The sequence below is a fragment of the Monodelphis domestica genome, chromosome 7 (genome assembly GCF_027887165.1).
Source record: "Monodelphis domestica isolate mMonDom1 chromosome 7, mMonDom1.pri, whole genome shotgun sequence".
In the NCBI taxonomy this organism is placed as follows: domain Eukaryota; kingdom Metazoa; phylum Chordata; class Mammalia; order Didelphimorphia; family Didelphidae; genus Monodelphis; species Monodelphis domestica.
The window spans coordinates 180802853-180827392 of record NC_077233.1 but is presented as its reverse complement, the minus strand read 5'-3'; the positions used below and the strand labels follow the sequence as shown (position 1 = coordinate 180827392).

Here is a 24540-nt window from a genome sequence, read left to right as displayed (position 1 = left end):
TATCTCTCTACCCCATTTATTCAGTGTGCATAAGAAGGTACCCCCATCCTCAGATACCCAATGTCCTTTATTCCCACCACACTGCTCTTCCCGTGTTCCATACTCTGAACTCTCCTGGGACTTCATCCAAACTGCCTAGTCATATGCTCTCTCCTCTTTTACCCCTACTCTTTGCTTAGGGACATAGAGCTGACTGGATAAACCCATCCTCCAAATAGGATGAATAGGAATGAGTTAACACACTTGGCATTCCTGATTCAAAAGTTTTAACAGAAAAGATGCACAACCACTTTCTGTACTAACTACCCACAGTCATTGTGAAACTTCTCATTGCTGACATCTTGGCAGATCTTAAATTAGACCAAAGCAGCTTCACACATATAAACATGTCCTTGGGATCCTGGGGGAGTCATGCCTGCAAACTAATGAGCAGAATTACAGGATCTCAGAGTGGGAAGGATCTGGAGTAGCCATCGTGTCCAACCCATACCTAAGTAAAATTTCCTTCTCCCATATTCCTGATAAGTGATCATCTGGACTTGGAGACCCCAGACCCCACCAGGGAGGGGACACATGCTACCTCTGATCTTGCTGGCTTCCAGGTATCCCATTCCATTTTGGGTTAACTATCATAATTAGAAAGTTTATCCTAACATTAAATCTAAACTTGCATTTTTATTACTTCACTCATTGTTCCTACTTCCATTTCCTGGTGCCAAGCGAAAAATGAGTTAATTAACTTTATTAATAAAAAATCATTTCTAAATGCTTACTTTATGCCAAGCATTGTACTAAACACTGAGAACACAAATGTAAAAAGCAAAATAATCTCTTCCCTTGAGTACTTTTTATTCTAAGAGAGGGATTATAACACGTATGTGTTGGGTGGCAGGTAGTGGGGTTTTGTTCTGAAAAATTCCAAGGATTAGGAATGGCTGGGCAGCTAGGTGGTTTAGTGGATGGAGAACCAGGCCCCAAAATGAGAGGTCTTCTGTTCGAATGTAGCCTCAGACATTTCCTATCTAAGTGACTCTGAGTAAGTCATTTAACCCCCGATACCTGACCCTTACCAGTCTTCTGCCTTAGAACCAACACATAATATTGATTCTACGTCAGAAAGTAAGGGTTTAAAAAAAAAAAGAATGACTACAGGGAAGAGTTGCTACTTTTTAGGATCAATAGCAGTATTGATTAAACAGGAGAATGAGAAGGGAGCAACATGACTAGAGTAGAATATGAAGTATGACTGGGACAAGCTAGGTATAATACTCACACACTCACCAGTTAGGATGGGGGGGGTGGAGTTTCCTGGGGCCTGAATTCTAAAACTGAATGTGCAGAATTCAGTTCCCCATGGCATGGCCTCTGGAGGTTTGATAGTCTAGAAGTTTCAGCATCATGGTGGAGGACCAGAAGACGTCTGGGGTGAAATATCCCCAGTCCTTCATATATATGACAATTCTTCAAGTATCAGTAGACAGCTACCATCTCCTTCCCCCATTTTCTCTTCTCTAAGTTAAATATTCCTATCCACCTAGACTGGTCCCCCCAAGTCATCATTTCTAACTCCTTCATTATCCTGTTTGCTCCCTACCACATAAATTCCCTTCCAAAAATATAGTACTTAGTTGGGGGCAGCTAGGAAGCTCTAGGCTTCAGAGCCAAGCCCAGAGCTGGAGAGTCTTGGGTTCAAATGTGGCCTGAGACACTAACTAGTTGTGTGACCCTGGGCAAGTTACTTAACCCCCATTGCCTAGCCCTTACTAGTCTCCTGCCTAAGAACCATTACACAGTATTTATTCTAACATGCAAAGGGAGGATTAGGGCAAACAGGATTAAGGGACTTGCCCACAGTCAAATAGCTTATAAGTGTATGAGACTAGAAGTCCAGCACTCTATCCACTGCACCACTTTATTATCTATATCCAAACATTGTAAAGAGCATAAACTATTAAACAGAAGGGTTCTTATTTAACAATGAAGATAACAGGAAGCCTTTAGGTACAGACACTTAAGAAAGGTCATTTCACACAGAAAGAATGGAATGAGCCCATTATAGAGAAGATAGGTTCAAAAAACTAGCAAATGATCTAGTTTTTTCAAAGTAAATTTTATTGATATTTATTTTTTTAAATATTACCTTCTGTCTTAGAATCAATACTAAGAATTGGTTCCAAGGCAGAAGAAAGGGCTAGGCAATTGGGATTAAGTAACTTGCCAAAAACCACAAAACGAGGACGTGTCTGAGATCATATTTGAACCCAGAACCTCCCATCTCCAGCCTGGCTCTCTATCCACTCAGCCACCTAACTGTCCCTTGTTGATATGTTTTCAAGTAGTCTTATATTATAAGTACATGGGTATAAGAGGGGAAGAAATATAAACAAAGATTTGAAAATTTGATTGGAACCAGCTTCTAAAGGACCTTGAATGGGTTCTATAATATTCTAGGCTGCAAAATGCCAAACTATGCAATTTTTACCTTAATAGTTAGACAGGAAGGACTCTTATTTTTAACTGAATTGAATTTGAACAGGCAACAATACCTTTAACCTAAAGAATATATCTCTAATGGTATTTCAGTTATCATTGACAGGCCAGCAGGGAAGATATTTGAGGCTAGGTAGGATGGCTCAGAGGATTGAGGCAACTCTCACGTTCACAGAGGCTGGACTTTACGAAGCTGCCCTGTATGAAGGTCCCATCCCAGGTTGGTAAATTCAGCTACTTTGCCCTTGATGGGAAGGAACTATTTTCTTCCCTTTCAGACAAATATCTCATCTCAGCAGAGAGAATTTGTGTTTGGTCTGGTGTAGGATTGCTGTGAGGATCAAATAAGATAATCTACATGAGATGCTTTGCAAATCTTAAAGTGCTTTCTAAATGCTACTATTATTAAAAAGAAAGACAAACAGTCCCTCTACCCTCAATGAGCTCACAATCTAACGACAGGAGATACCATGAAAATAACTGCATGCAAACAAGGTATGGACGGGATGAATTTGGAGATAATCTCATACAGAAGGCACTAATATTAATAAGTTTTGAAAGAGTTCTTGCAGAAGTTGGATCTTTTGCTGAATCTTTTTTTTTAACCCCTTACCTTCCATCTTGGAATCAATACTGTGTATTGGTTCCAAGGCAGAAGAGTGGTAAGGGCTAGGCAATGGAGGTTAAGTGACTTACCCAGGGTCACACAGCTAGGAAGCATCTGAGGTCACATTTGAACCTAGGACCTCCCTTCTCTAGGCATGGCTTTCAATCCACTGAGCTCCCCAGCTGCCTCCACTTTTGCTGACTCTTAAAGGAAGCCAGCAGGTGTAAATTGAGAAAGAGCTTTTGAGGCATAGAGGATAGCCAGTAAAACTGGTTCCACTTTTCTGGACCTGTATCTTCATCTACAAAAAGAGAGGGTTAGACAAGATCATTCATCTTGAACTTAAGTTTCATGCTAATTAAGTTTAGGCTTGATGTAAGAAAAAAATTTCTAACAATTAGTGCTGAGTAGAAATGGATAGACTGCCTCAGTGGGAGTGAATGACCTCTCCCTGGAGGTCTTCAAACCAAGGCTGGATGCCCACTCCTCTGGTGTATTTTAGAGGAGATTCCTGATCTGGTAGAAGTTGGACTTCATGGTTTCTTTGGTCCTTTCAACCAATCGATAAACCTTTATTAAGGGTTTATTCTATCTCAGGGCACTATGCTAAGTGCTGGGGATACAAAAGGAAGCAAAAGACAGCCCCTTGCCCTCAAGAAGCTTACAATCTAAAAGGGAAGACAACATGAAAACAAATAAAAATTAATATTACATACAGGGCAAAAAGGAAATAATTTAAATAAATAAACAAACAAATAAATGAATGAATGAATGAATGAAATAAAAATAAAGAAGAATTCATCTCTAAGAATTTGCCAGGCTGTGGTACTTTCACAAGACCAGGAGGCAAGCAGAGCAGATATTATTACTAGGCTTGTTTTACATATAGGAAATTGAGATGCAAAGAAATAATGTGACTTTTCTAAGGTAAACCACATGGTTGGAGAGCATGATTTCAATAGTGCTTCAATACGTGGAGTTCTCTACTGAAAATCAGTTGCATGCAACAATCAATTAATTACATCATCTTTTTCAAAAAGAAAAAAACCACTATGGTGCTTGGATGTAGATGGCAACTACAGATCTCCTTTAATACAGTCAGTGAACTGGGTAATTAAAATCTTGCCTCAATAATTCAGGATCTAATTGCAAGGAATGTTTAAGTATTATAGCAACATGCAGAATGCTGTGTCATCACTTCTGATCAGTAAACTATTTTTTTTCAAGAGATTATAATGAATGTAAGGTGGAAGGGGGGGATAAAATAAATCTGTCAGGGCCAAGATGAGGTGTTCCTGGGATGAAATTCATAGACTTAGAGCTAGAAATACCCTTAGTCATCATCAAATTCCATTCCCTCATTTTGCATTGCAAATAATAGGACCAGAGAGGTAAAGTTGCTCAAGGTCACCCAGATAATCCAAGAGCCAGAAATGGAATCAAAGTCCACAGACTAAGAATCCAGTCATGAATTTTCACCATGATTTGGATAGTTTTCCACTTTAAAAAAAAGGCAACACAGGAGAACATGAAAACAGAAAAGTCTTTATAGATGAGCCTGCATTCTGTCTTAAGTCTAAAATGGCCATCAAAGAATATTCAATAATTTAAACACTGTCGAAAATGATAATAATCACAATGATCTGTGTCTCTATGGTACTTTTTCCTCTAATAAAGCACTTCTGCATTTTTTATCTCACCAGACCTACCTCCTACCCAAAGCAGGATACCCAGCTGCAAAATTCCCAACAAAAGGACAGTCTCTGCCTTGACACTCCCAGTAAATACATGAAGTATTTACTGTCTCATTATTAGGCAGTTCATTTCATTTTGGATGTAGTTTGGGATAGTGGGAAAAGTACAGTGACCTTGGACTGGGTTAAAGTATGACTTTGCTTCTTAATAAATGTACATCCACAGGCATCTTTGCTTCTGTAAGCCTCAGTCTTTCAAACTGTAAAAATGGGGAAAAGGTGCTGGAAATAACTACAAAAGGCTGTTGTGATGGAAAGTGCTCTATAAATTGTAAAGCTCTGAAAATGTGAAGAGTTCATTATTCAATAGCTCTAATTAGCTATCCAATAAAATAAAAAAAACTGTTATGGGGCAGCCAAGTGGCAGAGGGGCCAAATGGCTGGACCTGGAATCAGGAAGATCAGAGTCCAAATCCAACTTCAGACACTTTCTAGCTGTGTGACCCTAGACAAGTCACTTAACACTGTTTACCTCAGTTTTCTCATCTATAAAATGAGCTGGAGAAGGAAAGAGCAAACCAATTCAGTATCTTTGCCAAGAAAATCTCAAATGGGGTCCCAAAGGATCTGAGAAAACTATATAACAATTGTTTGAATGTTTATCCTTTATATAGAACTGAGTTTTGTCACCTTTCAGTAAGTTCTAACATCAGTTCTAGATTCTGTGTTCCAAAGATATTTAGAAATGCCTCTGCTACCTAACAAATCTTTCATTAGTCGGCAGTCAAACAATAAGGCATTTATTAAATGCTGCATGCCTACCTACTCCATATTTTCTCTTCTCCAAGTTTATATACATATATATTTATATATATATATGTGTGTGTGTGTGTGTTTATATTTATATATATATTTATACCTGAAAAAGAGAAAATGCATGTATATGTATTTAAACACATAGTTAAACCTTTATCTTCTGTCTTAGAATTAATATTATCTGTTACAAGGCAGAAGAGCAATAAGGACTGGGCAATTAGGGTTAAGTAACTTGGCTAGGATCCTATATCTAGGAAGTGTCAGAGGCCATATTTGAACCCAGGACCTCCCAGCTTCAGGCCTGACTATCCATCTACTGAGCCACCTATCTGTCCCTTTTCCCAGATTATATTATCAGTTCCATCATTCCTTCTATTAATTCCTTCTAATAACCTATTCTAATTAAAATTAAATGAAAATGAAAATAACCTATTCTAATTTTAAAAAATTTTTTAAAATATAAAATAAAATTTGGAAATTTTAGACCATAGCCATACATACAGATACAAACTCTGTGCATCAGCTTGGGGGGAACAAGGCTGGGGGAAGGGGTGTAAAAGAAAGGGAAAAGGGTATTAGGACAGTGGATATAAAGAGAGCAATATCTAAACAAGCTCCCAGAAACTGACTTGAATGTCCTAGTCAATTATAAATAGAAGAAGCCCGAGGTGTCCTTGAGAAAGCTGCTTTCACTTATTTTCTCCACAGTTACCAAAGTTATAGTTCCAGGAACCCTTCTCACTGTTATCAAGTGAGATGATCCCATATTAGCCTAAGCCCTTTAATATTCCCTAGACATAACTGAGTGCACTAAACACACACTGGAAACCATAACAGGATTTTCTCATTCAGAGTAGAATTTGTATATGTCAAGCTCTAGTTTGCTTTTGCTTTGAATTTATATTCCGAGCTTAAGCTATTCCTAAGGGCTGTATAGGATCATAGATCTAGAGAAGGAAAGGGTTTCAAAAGCCATCTAGTCTATCCCCTCCCTTCTTATTTTACAGCTGAGGAAAACAAGGTCCAGGGAGGTTAAACAACTGCATGGTACTCTGGGGAAAACACTCATTTGGAGTCAGCAAATCTGAGTTCAAAAACTGACTTTGCTACTATATTCTGTGTGTGTGCCTCCAGACTTGTAACTTATCATCTACGGACCTCATTGTCCTCATCTGTAAAAGGAGGGGGTTGAGTTAGCCTAAGAACAAGGTAAGCAGGAGGATAGAAAAATGAATCAATGAATGAACATAGGAATGGATTAAAATTTTAAAAATGGCCACGTGTTCACTATGCACACGGCACTGTGCTTTTGTGGCAGGGGAGGTGGCAAGATGATGATTCATGACTTGAGATGACTTGATGGCAAGATGACTTCTGTAGGATTCGAGGTCTAGATAAGTTTACAGTCATTCCATCACCAATAAAGACACTTAAGTCCCAGATCAAGAATTCAAAAGATCCATCCACTAGCAAGGAAAAGAGTGAACTGCTAAGCACAAAAACTTCTCTGAGAAGTTTCACATGGGGATCCATGCTGGTGGAGGTGAATCTTGTTTAAATAAAGCATTAGCAGCAATAGGTCAGTGAGGATCCACAAAGTGAGCCCTAGCACTCTTCAACCAAAGGATGAAAGTCAGGGACAATAGTGAGTGGATATGTCATCAGGACACAGTGTACAGTTAAATTGATGATAGAATAAGCCCCATCTCCCAGATGGCTATCAAAGAGAGTGTCCTTGGTGTGTTAAGCTGAGACTGGTCTTTTCTGTCTGTAGCCTGAGAAGCAAGTATCTTCAGGATTTGGGCAAAGCAAGCTTCCAAAAAAACTGACTTATTTTAAAAAATGGATGCCCAAAAGCCTAGGTAAGTCCAGTGGAACACTTTCTAGAACTCCTCTCCCTAAAGGCATTTCTAACTGGTAGCCAAGAGAACCCTGACAACCTAAATGTCTACTGGCTTTACTTTAGGATCACATTTTAGATCCAAGCAAGAGCTTGTAACTAAGAAGATATGACTGGGGCTTTGTTCTAAGGTTCCAGAATTTAGAAATGGCAGCACTAGTGCCCCTTATTCTAGTAGAAACAGAAGAGATTAGGACCTGGTTAGCAAAAATAATTAGTTATCAGATGAGCCTCTTCACCATTTTTGTTCCTCAAGACCTTAAAGGAATCTCAGACCAGCTCTCCTCTAGGCCTGCTTCATGTATATTTTCCTTTCATGATGGACCCTGATTCACCTGACTATATCTAACTACTTGTCTTGGGAAGTCAAGTTTTCTTATATTTACCCTGATGCAAGGATTTCTGGTTTCAACATTGACCAAACCATCTTTTCTCTTCCTTGATTAGGACTTCGAGTTTTGTTTTATATGTTGCCTTTGTTAACCAGAGTCTCATGCTAGTCATTCTTCTTCCATTCTGTGACTATGATGTTAAATGGCCTGCCTAAGTATCACACAGTGGGTTTGTCTTTCCTAAGCCTTGAAACTAGAAGTCTAGGGCTCAGAATTTATGGAAGGAAGGAAGAGAAAAAAAGAAAGAGACAGGAGGGATCATGAGAGGGTGGGAGGGAGGAAGGAAGGAAGGAAGGAAGGAAGGAAGGAAGGAAGGAAGGAAGGGAGGAAGGAAGGAAGGGAGGAAGGGAGGAAGGGAGGAAGGAAGGAAGGGAGGAAGGGAGGAAGGAAGGAAGGAAGGAAGGAAGGAAGGAAGGAAGGAAGGAAGGAAGGAAGGAAGGAAGGAAGGAAGGAAGGAAGGAAGGAAGGAAGGAAGGAAGGAAGGAAGGAAGGAAGGAAGGAAGGAAGGAAGGAAGGAAGGAAGGAAGGAAGGAAGGAAGGAAGGAAGGAAGGAAGGAAGGAAGGAAGAATTGATGTAATTCTCATCTAGAAAATGCTCCACTTGTGTTGTAACTTCTATTTTTTCCCAGGCATTGACTACCACATCTCTGAGCCAAGAAATGAGTCTCCACAAAAGTCAACAAAACTGCAGACTGTGGCTTGCTCTCAGGCTCTGTTTAGTAAATTTGTTAAAATTACACAAAAATATTTAAATTAGTATAAAAATCTCCCAGTCAATAACGAGCACCTTCTATGCACTTGGGCCATACCAGGTGCTAGAAATAGAGGAAGAGGGACAAGAATCAGTAGTGAGCAACAGAAGCATCAGAAGACTTGGGTCCCTACCTTCAAGGATTTTGCAAAGAGATCATAAAATATTGGTGTCTGAAAGGATCTTAGAGATTACCTAGACCAATCCCCTTTTTACAGATGAGGAAACCAAGGCCCAGAGAGAGTAAGCAATTTGGCCATAGAAGATACAGTGAGTGAGCAACACAGCTAGGACTAAGCTGAAGACCTCTTGACTCCCAGACTTTTTTCACCATAGTACAATACCCTGATGTTCATCTGTAACTTTCAATGGCTACACAGAATGTGGCCAACCACTAAATTTTGCAAAATTAATAATTTCAGCATAAAACACTGCTTTTCAGTGCAGGCAAACTGTGCAAAAGGAATTAGAGGACAAAAAGAATAGAATGAGTTTCTGCTCTCCTAGAGAGCTTCTCAGATGGAGTTAAGAAATACTCTCATTTTCTCCCCATCCCCTCATCAGGCAGAAGTCTCAAATCCATGTTTACTAACATTGATGCAGTTGAAATAAAATATTTAAGGTTAGAGTTATCAACTATCAGATTTGAAAAGGACTTTGAAAGCTATCTAGTCTAGCCTTCACAAGAAAAATATCTACAATATCCTTAGGGTTAATTCTGGGTCATATTTCACTGAATTGGTTCCCACCTTGGACTCTGTTACTGGTGGGCTATATTCGAGGGGTTACTAAAGTAGCTGGAAAACAGATTGTTAAACTTTCATTGTGAACATTTGCACCCCAAAATTCAGCAAATACTATGAAATCAAGGCATGATTTGTTGTTCTGTTTATTGTCTTGATTATGAAAATGTTGAAGAAAATGCTAACAATGCAAGTTAAATTTAAGAGTGTCATACATACATTTTTGTTGGAGAGTCAGTCATTAAACATTTACCAGCATCCCACTGACTCATCTATAAATGGAAAGCAAAAAGGATTGGAAGATCCAGAAGACTAGTAGCAAAGGTTCCAGTAGGTATGCTGGACGTGGAATCAGGAAGACCTCAGTTCAAATTCAACCTCAGTAACTTGCTATCTGTACATTCCTAGAAAAGTCACATAACCTCTGTCTACCTCACTCTCTTCATCTGGAAAATAAGGATAATAATAGCAGCTAACTCCCAAGGTTGTTGTGAGGATAAAATGAAATGCAAGGCATTTTGCAAATCTAAAAGTGCTATATAAAGGCTAACTCTTATCAGTATTATTAAAAACTTGTGCCACATTAATCAGAGAAATTCATTTACCCTAGCATGAAGAAGATGAAGATAGAACTCAGAAGCAGAAATGCTGAGTGTCTCAGGTTTCTTATCTAGGTGCCATGGAAGGAGTGCTGGATTTAGAATCAGGAACTGCATTTGAATCTCTGCTCCGTCCCTTACTAGCAATATGACTTTGGGTAAATCACTTCCCTTCCCTTGACCTCAGTTTCCTTATCCATAAAATGATAGGCTTGGTTGGATTAGATGGAAAGGAAAGGAATAAGCACTGATTTAGCACCTACTAAGTGCCAGATACAGTGTTAAGTGCTTTACAAACAGCTTATTTAATCCTCACAACAAGCCTGCAAGATAGGTGCTATTCTATTTGATAGTGGAGGAAATGAAGCAAACCCAGGTTAAGTAACTTCCCCAGGATCACACGTCTGATGAGTGTCAGGCTGCAGCTGAACTTGGATCTTCTTGGCTCTCTCCACTAGGTCACTATCCATTCAGCTCTAAATCTATGGCTTTTCCTGCCCACACTATATTTTTTTTCCCTATTCTCTTCAGTGCACTGTGGGACCAGTCAGTTTCAACCCAAGAGCAACGATCCAGCTTACAAACTTTGGGGCCACGTTACAATAGGCACCTGCAGGGGAAAAATATTTAAAAGCAAGTGCCAGGTTGGCAGGGCTTTCAGCATCCACCCTCTCTGTCTCGGCTTCTATCCAGGCTCCTTCTTCCATTGTCTCTGATTATCCTGAAGACTAGTTTGTTTGAGTGATATATTGAGAATAAGCCTGGAACTAGCTTTGGAGTCAAAGGACCTGAGCTTGAATCTCAGCACTAACTGTGCAACTATCTGTGTGACTTTGAGAAAGTCACTTAAACTCTCTGTGAACCTCCCAATTCCTCATCTATAAAATGAGAGGGTTGGATCAGATAGTCTCAGAGGTCCCTTTCATTTCTGGTTCTCTGGTTCTATAATGCTTTCTGGCACTAAATTTATGATTGATCAGCCTACAGTTACTTTGGCTGAAAGCACTGATTAAAAACTTTGGCTTGCTACCGCGTGCCTGTGGAATTAACTCTCTTAGATAAACTTGCTCGGTGGCATCCCCCCAACTCTAAAGGCTGAGCGTCAGAGATTAAGATGCCAGGTCATCTGCCTGGGCTAACAGGACCCTCAGCCAGGAAGACCATTTCAGCTCAGTGGCATCTGTTTTTCCCTGTAGAGAAATATAGTATTATCAGAATACTAGAGGAGACAGAGAACTTGAGTCCAAATCCTGACTTTGTCACTGCTGCCTTATGGGACTTGGAGTTCTGACAAGTATTGTCAGACTCCAGGCCTGGGGACTACAAATAAGAAAATGAAACTGGGGTCCTCTGTTTCCTTCCTGTTCTGTCTGTGATCCTCTGAACAATCACGCTGGGAAAGTAGCTGTCACTAATTCTGGCATCCAGATGCGGCAATGACAGGCAGATCAGAGGAGAACATTTGTCAAGGTCAATGTTCGGGAAAAGAGGGAGGAGTAGAACTTGCATTTCATTAAGGACATTTTTATGAATGTAGCACCAGCCCAGAAGACAATGGGCAGGCACTGATATCAACTGCTGTGGAAGATCTCAATTGCTTTAAATCACAAGCCCAACTCCTGGATTGTCATGGATAGAGACACACACAAAACAATCTGACATTGATGAAACACCTAGAATAATATCTAAAGATTCCCAAAGCTAGCATTTTCTATCCTTGTAAGATTCAATTAGGAATCCCAAAATGTGTAAATCTTGGCATTCTTATTGCTCCATAAAAAACAACAAAGTATTAAACACAGACAAATTTCCCCAAATGATCTAGGCTGTGTTTCAGTTGGCAATGGAGATGATACATTTTTTACCATCATAATCATCACTTTGCTGGTGGCATACAACTGCCTAAAGTAATTTCTGCAGAGACCATTCTGTTGGCTGCAAGGCTATAGGATGGGCATTGTACACCTGGGCCAAAGGTCCCATGATCACTTTCTGAAGACAGATGATGGATGACAGCAACAGCTCTCTAGCTAATCTCCTCTCCTCCTGTTTTTCCTTACTCCCACCTATCCTATATAATGCTATTTCAAATAGCATCCAAAGGATGATGGCCAGGATAAAGAAGCAACCAGAGGTGATGCCCCATAAGGTTCACTTTAAGGCACTGGGATGCTCAGAGTAGGGAAAAGACTTATGGAGAAGGTGACAAATGCCCATACAAATTGGAAGGGTCATCATGTGGGAAAGGGAGTAGATTGGTTCTCTCTGGTCCCAGAAAACCAATGGATTAAAGCTAGAATCCCAGGCTCTAAATCACCAGAGATCTCAAAATTTAATCCACACCTGAGCAGAAAGAAGTCCCTTCAACCATATCATCTCCAAGAAATCTCTTACCTCTACTTGAAGATCTCCTGAAACAGCACTTTTTAAAAATGATATTTTATTTTCCCCTGTTACATATTAAAACAGTCTTTGAACATTCACTTTAGGTTCCAAATTCTCCCCTTTCTTGTGACCCTCCCTCCTCCTCCTCTCCCTGAGATCATAAGCAATCTGATATGGATTTTTCATGTGGAATTATGAAATAGCATTTTTAGAGAGCCTTAAATGTAAAAAAAAAAAGGTTTTGTTTGCATCAAACTGAGATCTGCTTTCTTCAACCTCCAATCCTTGTTCCCAGCTTTGCCTTCTAAAACCAAGCAAAGCACATCTAATTCTCTTTCCACAGTAATGGAAATCTGAAGATGGGCCCTGTTAAACCTTCTCTTCTTTAGGCTAAATATCCTCAGTTCCTTCAAATAAACCATCTATGGCATTGTTTTCAGTCCTTTCCTTCTATTAGTCACTCTTCTTTGCATACATTAGTTTGGCAGTGTCTTGCCTAAAACATGGCCCCAAAATAGAACACAATAAACTAAAATACCATTGGAGAATGAATCAGATCTTTTGGTCTGGACACTGATTTTATTACTACAGATAATACATACAACATTAATATAATAATATTATATATATAATAATATAATATAAAATAATTATAATACATTATTACAGAGAATAACATTTCTATAGAAATTTGGGCTTTGAAAAGTGCTTTACAAATATTACTTATCATCACAACAGAGAGGGAAGATGCTGTTGTTGCTTCTGTTTTCCAGATAAGAAAACTCAGGCAAACAGAAATGAAGCAATTTGCCCAGTTACAAAACCAGCAAGTATCTAAGACTGCATTTAATTTCAGACCTTTCTGACTATGGGTCCAACATTCTATCTACTGTACCATCTAGGTACTTCCAGATGAAGATGGAGTTGAGATAGAGTGTCATAGTGGCTAAAGAGCTGGCCTTAAAATCAAGAAAATCTAGGTTCAAGAATTAGTTGTGATAGAGAGTAACTTTGTGACTATGGATAAATCAGTGCCACAAACAAACCTTTAATACCACAAGTTGTTCATTGGCAGTAGAAGAAATTCTCCATTCAAATTCAGTTTAAAAAAAAAAAATCAAAGGGGCAGTCAGGTAGCACAGTGGATAGAAAGCCAGGTCTGGAGACAAGATGATCTGGATTCAAATCTGACATTAGACACTAGCTTTGTGACCCTGGATAAATCACTTAACCCCCATTGCCTCACTCTTGTTGCTTTTATCTTAGAACTGATACTAAGACAGAGGTTAAGGGTTGTTGTTTTTTTTTTTATTAAATCAGATTTTTGACTACTAAAGCAACATATTGACTTGCATTGAGCTTACAGTCTGCTAAAACCTCCAGACATTTTTTCATATAAGCTATTGTTAGCTATATCTCCCTTGGCCTATTCTTAGTTGATTTTTTAAATTATCTGGATATGGCCAAGGCCATCAACACATCGTAAATAAGATCCTAGATTTTTTTAAAAAAAACCTTATCTACTATCTTAGAATTAATACTATGCATTAGTTCCAAGGCAGAAAAGTTGTAAAGGCTAAGCAATTGGGGTTTAGTGACTTGTCCAGGGTCACACAGCTAGGAAGTATCTGAGACCAGATTTGAACCCACATTCTCCTGACTCTAGGCCTTACTCTCAATTCACTGAGCTGCCTAGAATTAATTTTTAAAGAAAGAAGAATGAGGAAAATATGTGGTATATAACTAAAAAGATTTAACTCTCAATTATTTAAATAAGGAATTGAAATTTAAAATAAGTGGATAACAGAAATGACATTAACAATTACAATAACAGTTTCATACAGAAGTTTAACAAGCATAAATTAATTGCCACAACGAGATCAAAAGAGCTCAGAAAGTCTTTTACTGTATAAACATCTTATTTTATTGCCAGAGAGAAAGGAGTGCCAAAAACAACATCAGGTTAAAATATAAACTTACTTGTAAAATCTTATGAAGAAGGATGATGGAAAATGATGAGCAGCATAATTTCGTTAAAAAAGAAAGAGAGAGAGAGGGAAGCAGGGGCAAATAAAACCAGTTTAAAGTAAGCTTGGCAAAATCTCCAAGTAAGCAGGATCATCCCAAGGCATTTGAGGATGAGAATGGAGAGAGAGAGACAAATAGAAGAAAAAAGATTTGTGAAAACCATTTCAACAAAATTTTCTCATGAAAAATGACAATGGACAATTACAAGCAACAGCATCTCAAAACAGAGAATCCATGGAGAGTAAAACCAGCTTAAAGAAAGCTTAGCAAGCTATCCAGCTAAGCAGTTATCCCAAGGGCATAGAAGAATGAAAATGGAAGGAGGACTACAAACAGAAGCAAAATGGAAATGATTTGTGAAAACCATTAAGCAAAGTTTTCTCCATCGAGGACAGTGGAAGCATCATATTTGAATGCTAACATGAAGTCCCAGATATGCTTATGAAGGAAGTAGATATGGCACCCAAAAAAAAAGAACAAAGACAGAAAAAAGAGCTTGAAATTCATCATGAATACAGAGATAGGGACAAAGATAGAAACAGAAATAGCTACTATATATATATATATATATATATATATATATATAAAATATATACCTTGTGTGTGTATGTATATATATTATATATAGCTACAAATAAAATTACAAATAAAATTATCTCGAGACTGAAGTAAGAATATGTTTGTTGATTATATCAGGTTTATTGGTTAGGCCAGCATCATAATTAATAAAATGATATAGCTCTCCATGGCTCTTTCAGAACTAAGGATGACCTAACTGAATCACACAACCTAATAAATAGATTTTTAGGAGGTGATTATTCAGCTCCTCCCTTAAGTAGCCCAAGACATCTTTAATTGGAGATAATTAATTAAGAGGTGGTTCATCAACCTATCCACCTCCCCCTATCCCTACTAGTGGGCAGATCACTTACACTGGAAAAGTCTCATTGTAGAACTTTTCTATTAACCAGAGTCTATAAAAAGACCACATTCCTCAAGACAAAAAAGATGCAAAAATTCATAGCCTGAAATGAAGCCAGGTCTCAGGAATTCTCCCTAATTAATGTATATATATACATATGAAGTGATTTGGGGTATTTATGATCCAGGACCCTGATATAAAAATAATACAGTAAATAAAAAAAATAAATTCCCACAATATATCATGTGGGTGTATGTGGATAAAGAGAGAGAGATAGAGACAGAGACAGACACAGAAGAGATCTATACTGGAGGTGATATAATTTGAGAGTACTGAAGAACCCAAGTTTCTTAATGAAGAAAATATAACAAAGGTGTGGGGGGAAATCTTAAATCATATAAAACAATCAACAAGTATTTAAGTGCCAGGCACTAAGATAAATTCTTATTACAAAGCAAAGCTTACATTCTAATTGGGAAAAGAATAGATAGAAATTAGATAAGATTAAGATAAATACCCATAGATAAGATAAATATAGCAGATGGAAAGTAACCCTAGAAGGAATGACACCAATATCTAGAGGGAACAGAAAAGGTATCCTGAATAAAGTGGTGCTTGAGCTCAATCTTAAGGGAAGACAAAGATTTGAAGAAAAAAGAAGAAAAAAGGAAAAAGAGAACAGTCCGTGCTTGGGGAAAAGTCAAAGGAAAGGAACGTGAACAGGAGTTAGAATGTTGTGGTTCATGAGCAAAAAATAAAATAAAATGGGGAGAATATAGTTAGCTATGTTGGGAGGTGGGTAGAATGTAAGAAGAGAGGAAAGAGAGGAAGGGACCAGGTTGTTAAGGGATGTTGTATTTGATTCTGGAGATAATAGAGATGTTAGAGTTTATGTAGTCAAGACACAATTTAAGGAAATCAGTTTAACAACTAAATAGAGGTTGAGTTGAAGCAGGGAGAGATTTTGACAAAGGAAAACCAATTAGGAAGATAAACAATAGTCCAGAAAAGAGGTGAGGAGGAACTGAACTTGGATGCTGGTTATGTAAATAGAAGGGAGCATATGTGAGAGATGTGGTGGAAAAAGAAATTATAAGATTTGACAGCTGATTTATGTATATGAAGTAAGCAAGAGAGAGGAATTTTAAAAAATGATACTGAGGTTACAATGTTTGGCAACAGAAAGAACAATATTCCCATAAATTATAATAGAAAAGTTTGGAGGAAAAGAAGATTTATGGGAACAGACAAGTTCTTTTTTTTAATACATCTTTGGGCTTAAGAAACTTATAAGGGAGTCAAGATGGCAGCCTAGAGGGAGCAGAAGTTCAGATCTCTGAATACTCTTCCTAACTGATCACAAAGTGAATGCTCCCAGGGGACTAAAAATCAAACTTAAGAACAAGACAGAGCCAAGGAACCCCCCCTGCTGGACTTAATTCAAAAGGTACGCCCCCCCCCCCCAAATAAGCCAGAATCCGAGAACACTTGGGTTTAAGGGGAAGACAGAAGGAAGGTCCCAGGACCCAACCCCCCTCCCACCCAGAGCTCTGAGACTCCAGCAGCAGTGGGAACTTCTGGGCAGGCAAAGATGCTGGTACCTTGCAAGCAAGACAGTGCCAAGTTCAGAGCATCCAACACAGAGGGCAGGAAAGGAGCTAGAGAGGGAGCACAGACATGGCAGCTTGGCCAGAGCTGTGGAGATCCTCCATATTTGCTCCAGCCTTCCAGGAAGTTTTAGACTCAGAGCACACCCAGCCCAAATAAACTGAACTTAATCCCATAAAAAGTCTCCAGAATTCAGGGAAGCCCAGGCTCCACACCCATCCTCTGACTGTTGGACTTTAATCCAATCAAAAGCCTCCAGAGGACAGGGAAGCTCAAACCCCAACAAACCTCCACCAGAGATTATACTGAGAGATCTCCTGTTAAAGCTCCAAGAGGGGAGACTGACAGAAGCCCCCAAAACAAAAAAAAAAATGATAGGAACAAGAGCACAGACAAATACAGGAAGTAAAAAAGGGGTGAAATTGAGCAAATAACAGAAAAAGAAGAAAGAAACTAAAATATACAGATTCTACTCAGCAAACAGAACAGAGGGGGAGAGATCACCAAACAATAAATCAGAAATCCCAGTGAATTGGATACAGGCTGTGGAAGAACTCAAAACACAATTAAGAGAGGCTGAAGACAATTGGGAAAAAAAACTTAAAAATTAAGATAAGTCATCTGGAAACAGAGGCACTTGAACTAAAATGATAAAATAGTGTCTTGAAAGCCAAAATCAACCAACTGGAAAATGAGGCAAAGGAGATGAAAGATGAGGCAAAGGAGATGAAAGACAAGGTAAAGAGGATGAAAGATGACCTTCAAAGAAAATCAGACCAGAAGGAAAAGGATGACCAAAAATCCAGGGATGAAATCCAGTCTTTAAGAAGGAGAATACAACAACTGGAATTAAGTGACCTCACAAGGCAGTAGGACACTATAAAACAAAATGAAAAGAATGAAAAAATTGAGGAAAATATGAGGCATCTCATTCACAAAACAGACGATTTAGAAAATTGTTCAAGAAGAGACAATTTAAGAAACATTGGTCTACCAGAAGACCATGACAAAAGAAAAAGCCTGGACATAATACTACAGGAAATTATTCAGGAAAACTGCCCCAATATCCTAGAACAGGAGGGGAAAGTGGAGATTGAAAGAATCCACAGATCACTTCCTGTATTTAATCCCCAACTGACAACACCCAGGAATGTTATAGCCGAATTAAAAAACTATCAGACCAAAGAAAAGATATTACAAGCTGCCAAGAAGAAACCATTCAGATATCATGGAACAACTGTGAGAATAACACAGAATCTGGCTGCATCCACACTGAGGGACTGAAAGGCATGGAATATGATATTCTGGAAAGCAAGGGAACTAGGTCTACAACCAAGAATCAAATACCCATCAAAACTGACTATATTCTTATAGGAGAAAGTATGAGCATTCAACACAATAGAAGAATTCCAAGCATTCATAAAGAAAAGACCAGACCTGAACAGAAAATTTGATGTCCAAGCACAGAACTCAAGAGAATCATAAAAAGGTAATTTTAAAAAGAGGGAAAAAAGAAAAACAAAACAAAACAACAACAAAAAAAATTTAAGAGACTCAATAAGTTAAAATGATATGTATCCCTATAAGAAAAGAGGTCATTGGTAACTCTTAAAAACTGTTGCTATCACCTGGGCAGCTAGAAATATTACACTTAGAGGGAACAGTGACAAATTGTATAGGATGAAAGGACAAGACATAAATAGGTATACAGATGTTGGTTGTCTCTCGAACCGAGGATGACGATTGTCTTTGTGCGTTTTTGTGCACAAAGACACCTGTGCATGAAGATTTAAGTGGAAAAGTCGACGCACAGAGACAGTCCCACTCTCTCTGCGTTGGAAGCCTGGGTCCATTGGCATGAAAAGTCATTACACATGGAGACTTCCTCAGCTGCATTGGATGGCCGTGTTGTCTTTTGTGCTGCATCACGCCCTAAGCACTCCACAGTGCCTTGCTGCATCACTATCTCAGCCGTTGAACCTTCTTGTTGGTTTCTTCCGCCTGTTCTACCAAAGCAGTCTTCACATGCTGGGTGAGCAAAGCCCTAGTTCACCAGGGGTTGATGTCGACCCGATGGCTACCCTCACAAGGTTTAGCCGGCCTGTCGAAGCCGTTGCCCGGGGTGTGGCCGCTGCCGCATGCTAGAAGCTACTAGGAGCCACAAGTGAGAGCTGGGTGTCAGGTGAGGGTCAGTGGCTGGAGAGCTGCCCTAGAAGGGCACGACAAGCCCTCCATACCAGAGATATTACCCCTCCCTGAGCACCCCATACACCATGGTATACAGATATATATATGCATAAATATATATATATATGTGTGTGTATATATACATATGTATGTGTATATATATATATATATATATATATATATATATATATATATATATATATATATATATATACAACCAGAGTTTTAAAAAAAGAGGTTAATACTAAAAGAAATAGGAAAAGAAACAAATGGGGTAAAGTTATATGTCACAAAGAAGCTCATGGCGGGAGGGGGGAGAACATTGATATACTGTAAGGGTAAAGAGGTTGAAGATAGGAAATACTCAACACTTATGTGCTTTGAAACTAACCCAAAGAGGGAAGAACAATCCAATCCATTGGGGCAGAGAATAGATTTGCACCCTATAAGGGAGTAGAAGGGTAAAAAAATGGACTGGTGGGGAGGGAAGCAGTACAAGGGAGGGAGGGGGAGATTTTAAAAAGACTACAGGGGAAAATAAGGGGGGAATAAGAAGTGAGGGGGGTAGAAAGAGAAGTAAAATAATGGTGGGAACTAAAGGGACTGATTATAAACAAACATTGGTGTAGAAGGAAATAGTGAAAGAAGAAAAGGCAGGACCAGGAGCTGAAATCAAAATGCTGGGAAATACACAGCTAGTAATCATAACTCTGAATGTGAATGGAATGAACTCACCCATAAAATGCAAGTGATAGCAGAGTGGATTAGAATCAAAAACTTTACCATATGCTGTCTGCAAGAAACACACATGAGGAAGGTAGATACACAGAGGGTGAAAGTAAGAGGATGGAGCAAAATCTATTGGGCATCAACTGATAAGAAGAAGTCAGGAGTCACAATCATGATATCTGACAAAGCCAAGTAAAAATAAATCTACTTAAAAGAGATAGGGAAGGTAATTACATCCTGATAAAAGCCAGTATAGACAATGAGGAAATATCTGTACTTAACAGGTATGCACCAAATGGCATAGTATCCAAATTTCTAAAGGAGAAACTAGAGGAGCTCAAGGATGAAATAGGCAGAAAAACTATACTAGTGGGAGATCTGAACCTTCCTGTATCTGAACTAGATAATTAAAACCAAAAAATAAATAAGAAAGAGGTGAGAGAAGCAAATGAAATCTTAGAAAAATTAGAGTTAGTAGACATGTGGAGAAAAATAAATAGGGACAAAAAGGAATACACCTTCTTTTCAGCAATACATAGTACATTCACAAAAATTGACCATGTATTAGGGCACAAAAAAATTGCAAACAAGTGCAAAAGGGCAGAAATAATAAATGCAACCTTCTCAGACCACAATGCAATGAAAATAATAATTAGCAAGGGTATATGGAGAGATAAATCAAAAATTAATTGGAAATTAAACAATATGATTCTCTAAAACTGACTAGTTAAATAACAAATCATAGAAACAATTAATAACTTCATTGAAGAGAATGACAATGGTGAGACATCCTTTCAAAACCTATGGGATACAGCCAAAGCAGTACTCAGGGGGAAATTTATATCCTTGAGTTCATATATAAACAAATTAAGAAGGGCAGAGGTCAATGAATTGGGCATGCAAATTAAAAAACCAGAAAGTGAACAAATTAAAAATCCTCAGATGAAGACTAAATTAGAGATCCTAAAAATCAAAGGAGAAATCAATAAAATTGAAAGTCAAAGAACGATTGATTTAATAAATAAGACTAGAAGCTGGTACTTTGAAAAAACAAAGAAAATAGACAAAGTACTAGTCAGTCTAATTTAAAAAAGGAAAGAATAAAACCAAATTGACAGTATCCAAGATGAAAAGGGAGACCTCACCTCTAATGAAGAGGAAATTAAGGCAATCATTAAAATTACTATGTCCAATTATATGGCAACAAATATGGCAATCTAGGAGATATGGATGAATACTTACAAAAATATAAATTGCCTAGACTAAAATTACCAAAACAACCCCATATCAGAAAAAGAAATTCAACAAGCCATCAAAGAACTCCCTAAGAAACAATCCCCAGGACCAGATGGATTCACAAATAAATTCTATCAAACATTCAAAGAACAACTAATCCCAATATTATACAAACTATTTGACAGGATAAGCCGAAAAGGGGTTCTACCAAATTCTTTTCATGACACAAACAAGGTACTGATCCCAAAGCTAGGCAGATTAAAAATAGAGAAAGAAAACTAGGCGAATCTCCCTAATGAATATAGATGCAAAAATCTTAAATAGGATACTAGCAAAAAGAGTCCAGCAAGTCCTCACAAGGGTTATCCACTATGATCAGGTAGGATTAATACCAAGAATGCAAGTATGGTTCAATATTAGGAAAACTATCCACATAATTGACCATATTAACAAGCAAACTTACAAAAATCACATGATTATCTCAATAGCTGCAGAAAAAGCCTTTCATAAAATACAACATCCATTTCTATTGAAAACACTAGAAAGTATAGGAATAGAAGGGCCTTTCCTAAAAATATTAAACAGTATATATCTAAAACCATCAGCAAACATCATCTGCAATGGGGATAAACTAGAAGCCTTTCCAATAAGATCAGGAGTCAAACAAGGATGCCCATTATCACCTCTATTATTTAATATTGTACTAGAAACACTAGCAGTAGCAATTAGAGAAGAAAAAGAAGTTGAAGGTATTAAAATTGGCAATGAGGAGACCAAGCTGTCACTCTTTGCAGATGATATGATGATTTACTTAAAGAATCCTAGAGAATCAACAAAAAGCTAGTTGAAATAATCAACAACTTTAGCAAAGTTGCAGGATACAAAATAAACCTGCATAAGTCATCAGGATTTCTATGTATCTCCAACCCAGTTCAGCAGCAAGAATTAGAAAGAAAAATTCCATTTAAAGTCACCTGAGACAATATAAAATACTTCAGAATCTATATGCCAAGACAAACACAGGAACTATATGAACACAACTACAAAACACTTTCCACACAGCTAAAATTAGATCTCAACAATTGAAAAAACATTGATTGCTCATGGGTGGGTCGTAAGATCAGGAGTCAAACAAGGATGCCCATTATCACCTTTATTATTTGAGAAAGAAAGAAAGAAAGAAGAAAGAAAGAAAGAAAGAAAGAAAGAAAGAAAGAAAGAAAGAAAGAAAGAAAGAAAGAAAGAAAGAAAGAAAGAAAGAAAGAAAGAAAGAAAGAAAGAAAGAAAGAAAGAAAGAAAGAAAGAAAGAAAGAAAGAAAGAAAGAAAGAAAGAAAGAAAGAAAGAAAGAAAGAAAGAAAGAAAGAAAGAAAGAAAGAAAGAAAGAAAGAAAGAAAGGAAGAAAGGAAGAAAGAGAAAGGAAGGAAGGAAGGAAGGAAGGAAGGAAGGAAGGAAGGAAGGAAGGAAGGAAGGAAGGAAGGAAGGAAGGAAGGAAGGAAGGAAGGAAGGAAGGAAGGAAGGAAGGAAGGAAGGAAGGAAGGAAGGAAGGAAGGAGGGAATTAAAAGGTTATAGAAGCATTGTTTAAAAATTTTTTAAATATATTTATAATTTTTTTTAAGTAACATAAAGAACTTCAGAAGGGGAATAAGACAAGCAGGATAGCCTTGAAAGTAACATGTCGAACTTATTATGTTTTTTTTTTAATCATTAGCCTAATATTGTCAAAGAGGGCTCTCTTCTATACTTTAGTGAATATAGTACGTGCCTTTTATAAGACAGTGACCTGGGGTAAAAGAGAATGAGTTGATGTCAAGGAAATGGCCTGGGATTGAAAAATGTAGACAAGAGCCATAGACCAAGAAACCAAATGGGGTATTGGTAAGAATTCATTCTTAACAAAGTTGCTTATTAATTGTTTGAGTCAAGAGTTGAGAGAGAAGTTTCAGATTAGAATCAATTCAGTCAAATTGTGAATCATAGAATCAACCTGGCAGGAAGGTTAAAAAAAAAAAAGTATAATTTTTCAAAAGACTAGGAACAGACTGAGAAGCCTAATCAGCTTTGCACTGACATCAGTTCTCAATAAATGTCATCTCTGAGATACGTCACTCTGAAAACAGGTCCCTCCTCTTTTGCAATAAACTCTCTAAATTTGTGTCCCTAAAATCTCACCAGAGTTTCAGTCCAATATTATTATCTGTATTATGAGAAATCTTCATTAATACACCTCAGAGGTAACTAGATTTCCTTTGAAGTAGAACTCATTGTCTTCTTCTACATCTGCTTTATTGTAAAAATTCCCTATTTCTGCTAAGGATATTACAATCCTTCTAGTCACTCAGATTCAAAATCTTGAATTCATCCTTAATTCTTCACTCTTTCTTTCCCTACAATAAAATCAGATGCCAAGACTCATACATTCTAACATCATAATATGTCTTAAAATCTATCCCCTTCTTTCCATTCATAGGACCACTACCCTAATGGGCTTCATCCCCTTTAGACTACACTATTATTATTTTCTTTTAAAACCCTTATCTTCTATGTTAGAATTGATAGAATCAGTTCTAAGACAGAAGATCAGCAAGGGTTAAGCAATTGGCATCAAGTGACTTACCCAGGATCACATAACTAGAAAGTGTATGAGGCCAGACTTAGACCCAGGTCCTCCTAACCTCAGACCTAACACTCTATCTTATGTGCTACCTAGCTGCTCCTAGCCTATTCTATTATAATAGTCTCCTAATCAAACTCCTGACTTCCATTCTCTCCTTTCCAATCAATACTTCACACAGTTGCCAAAATAGTCTTCTTAAAGCAAAATTTTAACCATGTCATTTCCTTGCTTAATATGCCTTTCATCTTCTACATATAGTCTACCTTTCCAGACTTTTTTCTTTGTTAAAAATATTTTTTGTCATTAGATATTTCCAAATTATATTTTTTTAAATTTTCAAGTTCCAGATTCTTTCCCTGCTATCTGCTCTTCCCTCAGTCCTTGAGAAGGCAAGCAATAGGATATGATTATAGCTGTGAAGTTACTAAAAACACATTGCAACATTAGCCATGTTGCAAAAGAAAATACACAAAGCAAAACAAGAAACAACAAAGTAGGGAAAAGTTTGCTTCAGTCTACCCCTGATTAGAATTCATCATTCCTCTCAGAAGGGAGATAGCATTTTTCATGGGGTACTTCAGAATTGTCTTGGATAACTGTCTTGATCAGAGTTGCTAAGTCTTTGCAGCTGATCATGATTACAATACTGCTGTAACTGTGTACAGTGTTCTCTCCTGGTTCTGCTCACTTCACTGTATTCATTCATATAAGGATTCTTGGGGGGTTTTCTGAAACCATTCTGCTCATCATTTCTTATAGCACAAAAGTATTTTCTCACAATCATACTCCACAACATTTTCAGTCATTCCTCAACTGATAGGTATCCCTTCAAATTCC

At 37.8% G+C, this 24540-nt stretch overlaps 1 pseudogene; it reads left to right on the top strand.

Annotated features, from left to right (window-relative positions):
• Window positions 1-2628: 2628 nt before the first annotated feature.
• LOC100619411 (polyadenylate-binding protein-interacting protein 1-like) overlaps window positions 2629-24540 on the top strand; it is a 94779-nt pseudogene continuing 72867 nt past the window's right edge.